The sequence below is a fragment of the Myotis brandtii genome, unplaced genomic scaffold (assembly GCF_000412655.1).
Source record: "Myotis brandtii unplaced genomic scaffold, ASM41265v1 scaffold231, whole genome shotgun sequence".
NCBI lineage: Eukaryota > Metazoa > Chordata > Mammalia > Chiroptera > Vespertilionidae > Myotis > Myotis brandtii.
In genome coordinates this window covers 558,588-565,265 of record NW_005358689.1, presented here as the reverse complement: position 1 = coordinate 565,265, position 6,678 = coordinate 558,588, and the positions used below count along the sequence as shown (strand labels likewise).

At 51.7% G+C, this 6,678-nt stretch overlaps 1 non-coding gene across 1 annotated transcript; it reads right to left on the bottom strand.

Annotated features, from left to right (window-relative positions):
• Positions 1-270: 270 nt before the first annotated feature.
• Positions 271-343, bottom strand: TRNAT-UGU. Its single transcript has one exon. It is a non-coding gene; the product is annotated as a tRNA-Thr (tRNA).
• Between the last annotated feature and the right edge of the window lie 6,335 nt (positions 344-6,678).

The following is a 6,678-nucleotide window of genomic DNA, read 5'->3' as shown; positions in this document are numbered from 1 at the left end:
GGGCCGCAGGTGCCGGGAGCGCCACGGTCGCCGAGGATGGCTTTTCTGTTTCTTTCTTTCTTTTTTTTCTTTTTTTCCCTTTTCTTTCTGCTCTTTGTTGCGGCCCAGCGCGTTCTCTTCCGCGTCACATCCAAAGCCCGTCACTGGCATTTCAGGAGGAGCCGCTTTTCATCGTGCGGGGTAACGTTGGCAGAGGTGACTTTTCCGCTTTGCAGTTTCTGTTTTGTATTTATGCGGGATAATGACAACAAAAAAAAAAGCGCCAGCAAAAGGCCCCAGCGAGGATCGAACTCGCGACCCCTGGTTTACAAGACCAGTGCTCTAACCACTGAGCTATGGAGCCCACTCGTTACCTGGGAGACTGTAATTCAAGGACATTGGAAGCAGCCTTGCTTTAGCTGGCAGGCTTTTGAGACTGACTGACCCCATGCATCCCACCCATGTCGATAATGATGGCTTTGAAGACTGTGAAAGGCCAGAGGAAAAATGCCTACCCCACGATAGGCCGAGAAAAACAGCCCCCGAATCTCAGCGTCTTAAGGTTAGGATCACAGAACACTGACTCATACCGGCGGTAAGTGATGCGAAACGATAGAGGCTGGAAGGGAAGATGCAAAAGTTAAATGGCCCAGTTACCTCTAGGTCATATAGTACAGCTCTGGTTTCTGGGACAACTTGTATCCATACTTAAAGGGGAGTTATGGGGCCTGTCTTTGGTTCTCATGAATAAGTTATTGGTTATGGGTGAGTTCGTTGATTCAACACACTCCTATTCTTGAAAAAAAAAATGCCTGGGATCACGCAAGGATGCCTCATTCCCTTTTGCTTAATGAACTGTTTACCAAAGGAATGAAGTCGTGGCCACGGCTTGATCCATCCCTGCATGAAGGAGAGAACGAAGAAGAGCATGTGTTCCCAGTGGCCCACAAGCCTCTCTGCTGTACCTCCTTCAAGCCTTTGCTCCTCACATTCTCTTTCTCAAGGAGACCTTTCTGCACCCACTATTCCAAGCTGCACCAGCCTCCTTGTCCTCTTCCCCACAAGTTGATGGGCTTCCTGTGTTTATTATTCTCTTTCTGTCTCTTCCTATTGGAATGTCGGCTCTTTTCGAGGTCAGGGGTGTTCGTTTTATTCCCTGCCGTGTTTTCAGCACTTGGAATAGTGCGTAGCACAGAGTAGGTGCTCAATAAATGCTGAAGGATTGACATCGATGATGTCATCCCACTGGTTTATAAACCCAAGCCCGAATTCACATGTGGACGTGGCAGCAATTAGTGGCTTCAGGAAACAGAGAGCTTATGTGTGTGTGTGTGTGTGTGTTCAGGGACAGGTGAATGGGAATGAGCCAGATGTGTGTCATCCCTGCCGTGGGGCGCCCTTCAGCGTTAGGAGGGACAACATGGGCTTGGTGTCCAGTGCTGCGATTTCAATCGTCTCGAATTCGCTGAGGTTTGTTTTGTGACCTAAGATGTGGTCTGTCCTGGAGAACGTTGGAAACAACTGTTGGCTTTTCGGTTTGGGGATTCAATTTCGATGAAGTTGATCTTATCTAATGTGGAGACGTGGTGTTCCAGGCTGGGAGCAGGCATCATGAGGGTAGACAGCTCAGCGAGTGATGATGAGGAGGAGGATGCTAACCGACTGCAATAACACTGTCATTGCCTGTGGGTCCCTGGGAAGAATCACTGAAACCGTTTGTGTAAATACTTCCCGCAGAGCCTGGTGTCTGGGGAGTCCTTGGTGTAAGTTATTTTTATTCCTAGTTGTGCCTAAAAGTATTGTGTGCAGCCCTCCTAGTGCAGGAGGGTGGCTCACAGAGATGGGGGTGAAGGAGGCAGAGGGAGAGGTGAAGAACGGGGCCTTCAGGTGCCCCTGATTTCTGTAGCCAGAGCCCCTCCAGACACCGGCTGAGTGAGATGTTAGCAGCACAGCTTTGGGAGCACTGAGTCATATTCAGAAAGGAGAGCTCCTCTCGCCTCCCGCAAGACCGTGGGTTAGAATGAACCTGATTGAAGCCAGACAGAGGCGGGAAGAGGGTAGTCTTTTCGGGGGACGCAGCTGTCTTCCGTCACGTGCTTCCCGTGACAGTGGGGCGGGGTTTCCATGCCCGGTGGGTAGAAGGAGATGCTGGCCATGGCTAGTTCAGGGACAGAAGGACAGTCGAGACACTGAGGGAGTCCCAAGAATTGCTCAAGACTTTGGGGACAATCTTATGAGCCAGAGAAACTAGCCAACCCCCAGCAGAGCTCCTAGTGGGCCACGTAAGGGCAAAAAGACCTCCAGTCTAAAGGGGTGGGGTGGGGCCTTAAGGTAGAAACACAGAGCTGGAGGGTCTTACAGTTCATCTGGTTGCATGGGTCTCAATTCTGGCTGCATGTGAGTTACCGGGGGACTTTTTAAAAAAGGTCATTGCCCAGGCTCCAGAAAGTCTGGTTTAATTGGCGTGGGGTGAGGACTAGGCATTCCTTTATAAATGCTCTTCAAGGTATTCTGTTGAGAACCAGGTCTTATCAGTCCATTTCATCTTGTAGAGCAAGCACGTCAAACTCAAAGGCTGACACGGGCCAAGTAAACAAGGTTTGAGTGTCTGTGGGCCGCAAAAATACAACAGCTTCAGTTTTCATAGAAACGTAGGTTTATTTCGATAGAGACACGCTGAATGCAAAGGGCTGAAATAAACGAGTCATCGTTCACATAAAATAATAGAGCATTTTAATAAAAATTAATATTTTTTCTTGAATATTAACTTACCAGACACTGAATATCTGCACAAAATAATAAGTGTAATGCAAATAAACCTACTTTTCTTGTTCTCCGAGAGCGAAATCTTTCCCGCTGCGCACACCAAACAAGTCAGTCCAAGACTAATGACGTGGCTGAGGGCTGCTAGAATATTCGCTGCTGGTATTAGCGGAGAGAAATGGTGCGCCTGTGTGTAAGGCACGTAAGGGAAATGAATGCAACACAATTATAGTCATCAGTCATTAGCGAACTTTGTAGTTCGTTATTAATAATGATGTATAACAGGATATTGTAAAGGTTAAGTTATGAAATTTTTATTGAAACGTTTCTTACATACCGTTATATTGGCTGGGTTGCAAAAACATTTGTTGTGGGCCGAGTTTGACATGCTTGTTGTAGATGAAAAAACAGACTTTGAGAGCTTAAATAATGGACCCAAAGTAAAGGCCACGCAGGCGATGTTTGGCCAGAGGGTCTGAACTCACACTCGGGGCTCTCTCCCTCCCCCTGCAACCAAACGTCCTCAGCCTTGACACTCTGGGTTGACTTTAGAGGATAGCGACCGTGCTTGCGTGTTTAAACCTGCATCTGGATATAGTATTTGAACAGCGCTAGCATGCTCTAGAGCAGTGGTCGCCAATCGGTGGTCCGTAAGGTCCGAAAGGTTGGCGACCGCTGCTCTAGAGGGGCTGTCGAGAACTGCGACTGTCCCGGAGACACTGGTGACCGGTGGCCCCAGGCTCTGGAAGTGGTGACAAGCTCAGGTGGTGGAGTCACGAAAGCCTGGGGACCTTGGACATCTTACCTGACATCGTTGAGCTTCCGTGTCTTCATCTCTGAGATAAATATTTCCTTAGGGAGTCCACGCAGACTGGTTCCTTGGTCGTGAAGATGAACTAAGAGAATGACATTAAGCTCTTAGCGCACAACGTGTGCCTTTTTATTTTTATTTTATTTTGTGCCTTTTTATTTATTTATTTATTTAAACTTAAAAAACCTGCACACCCCCTACTGGGGATGTGCCTGCAACCAAGGTACATGCCCTTGACCGGAACCGAACCTGGGACCCTTCAGTTCCCAGGCCGACGCTCTATCTAGTGAGCCAAACTGGCTAGGGCTGCCTTTTTATTTTTTAAAAATTTATGTATTTTTTTTATTGATTTCAGAGAGGATGGGAGAGGGAGAGAAAGAGAAACATCAATGATGAGAATCATTGATTGGCTGCCTCCTGCATGCCCCCTACTGCGGATTGAGCCCACAATCCGGGCATGTGCTCTTGACCGGAATCGAACCCGGGATCCTTCAGTCCGCAGGCTGATGCTCTATCCACTGAGCAACACCAGCCAGGGCTTTTTGTGCCCTTTTAAATGGTAGCAACAGGAGTAGTAGTTGCTCTTGGCATTATTATGTTTACACTTCTGTGTCCTGGGCTTCTGGAAGTGTGGTTTTCAACCGGAGGTAATTTTGTAGCCTTGGGGAGCAGTGGGCAATGTCTAGAGATAGTTTGTCTTAATGCAGGATAAGGGTTTTCTGGCATCTAGTGGGTAAAGGCCAGGGTTGCCCCTAAACATTCACAGCGTGCAGGGCGGACCCTCCCCAAACAAAGAGTTAGCCAAGCAATGGTGCCAGGTGGGGAAGCCTGCTCTAGAAACCAGAAAGGAACGGGGAGCTCGAAGGAAGGCCAGCGCTGGGGCTGGTAACAGGTGGGCGGTTTGGGTTCTTGCACTGGGAGGAGGCCGGGGGGGCACTGCAGCGCCCCATCTCCACTCTCCATCGCCACAGAAGACTTTGCAGCTGCTGACCTGCAGGTGACAGTACGGCTGGGACTTGGTCCCCAGAGGTGCTGGGGGGACCCCGGGGAGGGCTGCCTTTCTCTGGGCACCTGGGAGGCGCTCTCTCCTCTCCTGAGCTCATCATTTATAAATGACAGCCGCCAGCGTGGGGAAGTATGACACCCCGATGGCCAGTGGGTAAGGGACTCAGCTTTCTTTCTGGAGCCTCGCGTCTTAACGTGTTTATCTTAACAATAAGATAAATCTGACACTGCTGGGCAAGCCCTGTTGCGTGAGGAAAGAATGAGTGTTAAAACTCTCCCCGATGAGAAAAGAAAAACAAAAACTAAAACAAAAACAAAACTCCCCCTTGAGCACAACACTTTGGTCAAAGGTGACCACGGTGATTTCTGTCTTGTGGCTGCAGTTGAGCGAGTGGCCACTAGGGGGCGCCACGTTCCCACACGAGAGGAGGGAAGCGACTGATGTCAGTGAAAAATAAAGTAAGAGGCGAGATTTAGTTCTCCAAATAGGTCCGCAGCCCAGCGAAGCGCACACAGCCGTGGCAGGTACATTTCCCTGCTCGGACGGGCGGAAAAGGGCAATTGCCTGCCTGCGGGCATCTGGCTACACATGTCAGGTTTTGAAAATACACAATTCAGTGAAACCACGCAGCCAGGCCTGGCCCGGGGAGCCAGAGAATGAGAACCAGCTGGGCTGGGCCACAGGCCTGGGATCCGCCCCGGCCGGCCTCGGTGATGAGTGTTGAGTAAACGGGCAGTGGTCACGTGGAGGCCCTTTTAATTGTCCGGTTGGCTCTCAAATAGGAATGAGGAGCGGCCTGGCCCCACACCTGGGCGGGGATGCCACCTCTCTGAGCCTCCGTTTGTCGCCAGTTTGGAGAGGGATCCCCGTCGTTACCTCCCTTAGAGGGTGAGCAGGGTGTGGGTCCTCAGGAGGCGGTCGTGGGAGGGGAAAGGAGCAAGGACCAGAGGAGTGTTGTCATGGCGACGGGCAGGCTCCGCGGGGACGCACTCAATGGTAAAGGGGACTCAGTGGCCCCAGGCAAGTTCCCAGTCACCCTGGACACTTGCCTCCAGACGCGTAGACGCCGCTGTCAGGCCACGAGTGGGTCGGGGAGGGAGGAGGCCCAGGGTGGAAGGGTGGCTGTGGTCTGGGTGCCCTGCATTCCAGTTCTGTCACCAGCCAGCCCTTTGACCTTGGGAAGGTCGTTCCCGTCGAGCCTCAGTGCTCTCAGGTGTAGAACGTGGACAAAACGGGCAGGGAGGTTGCAAGAGGGCCCTGGGCTGCCCCAAACGCCTTCACGGCCATCAGAAACAGGTTTGCAGATCACGTGGCCGGACAGGCCCAGGTGAAGGCAGAAGAAATGCAAAGCCCGGAGAGGGGCCTCGGATGGGGAGGGGCTGACGCCCTTCCCACCGTTTCAATCCCTTTCTCAGTTTGTCTGGACTTGGTCCCTCCCCGGACTTAATGGATCGTGATAAGAGTTTACGGACTTGGAATAACGTAATGACAACTATCATGGATGAAGCGGCAGCGACTAGGGTTTGGGGAACATTGGTTTCCCCAATTTAATGCTCACCAGCACCTGCAAGATGAGTCTTATCACAGGCAGGGAGCGTAGGAGGAAGTGAAGGGAGTCCTGCCGGAAGTCACAGGTAGGTGGGCGGTGGAGTCGGGAGGCTCCGTTGGGTCTACCTGGTGGGCAGGAAGCTTGGCTGCCCCGTGGGAGAAGCAGGGATGCTCATCACCCCGAGAGAAGAAGGCATCTGGGGGCGGGGCAGACTGTGCAGCGGGTTCTTGTTCAATCACTGCAACTTCAACGGACAGACACACAGACACTCCTTCACGTAGGCCCAGAGCTTTAGCTCTATCTCCAGGGGAACACGTTCATGGGTTATAAATAGCCCTGGATTCCACTGGGTGTCCCCGGGGGTGGCTCTCCGAACGGCCAGTTTAGAAACCTGTCCACGTGCACGGGACACGTGGTCCTGCTGGTCAAGGCCCGGCCAAGTGAGGCCCCATCTTCCTCCATTTGGTTGAGAACAGGCCAGACCCCTGACCCCTGGGCTGTTCAACCAGGGCCAGAGGTGCTTCAGGCTGGAACACTTACCTTCCTGCAGTGACACACACCGGTGGACTG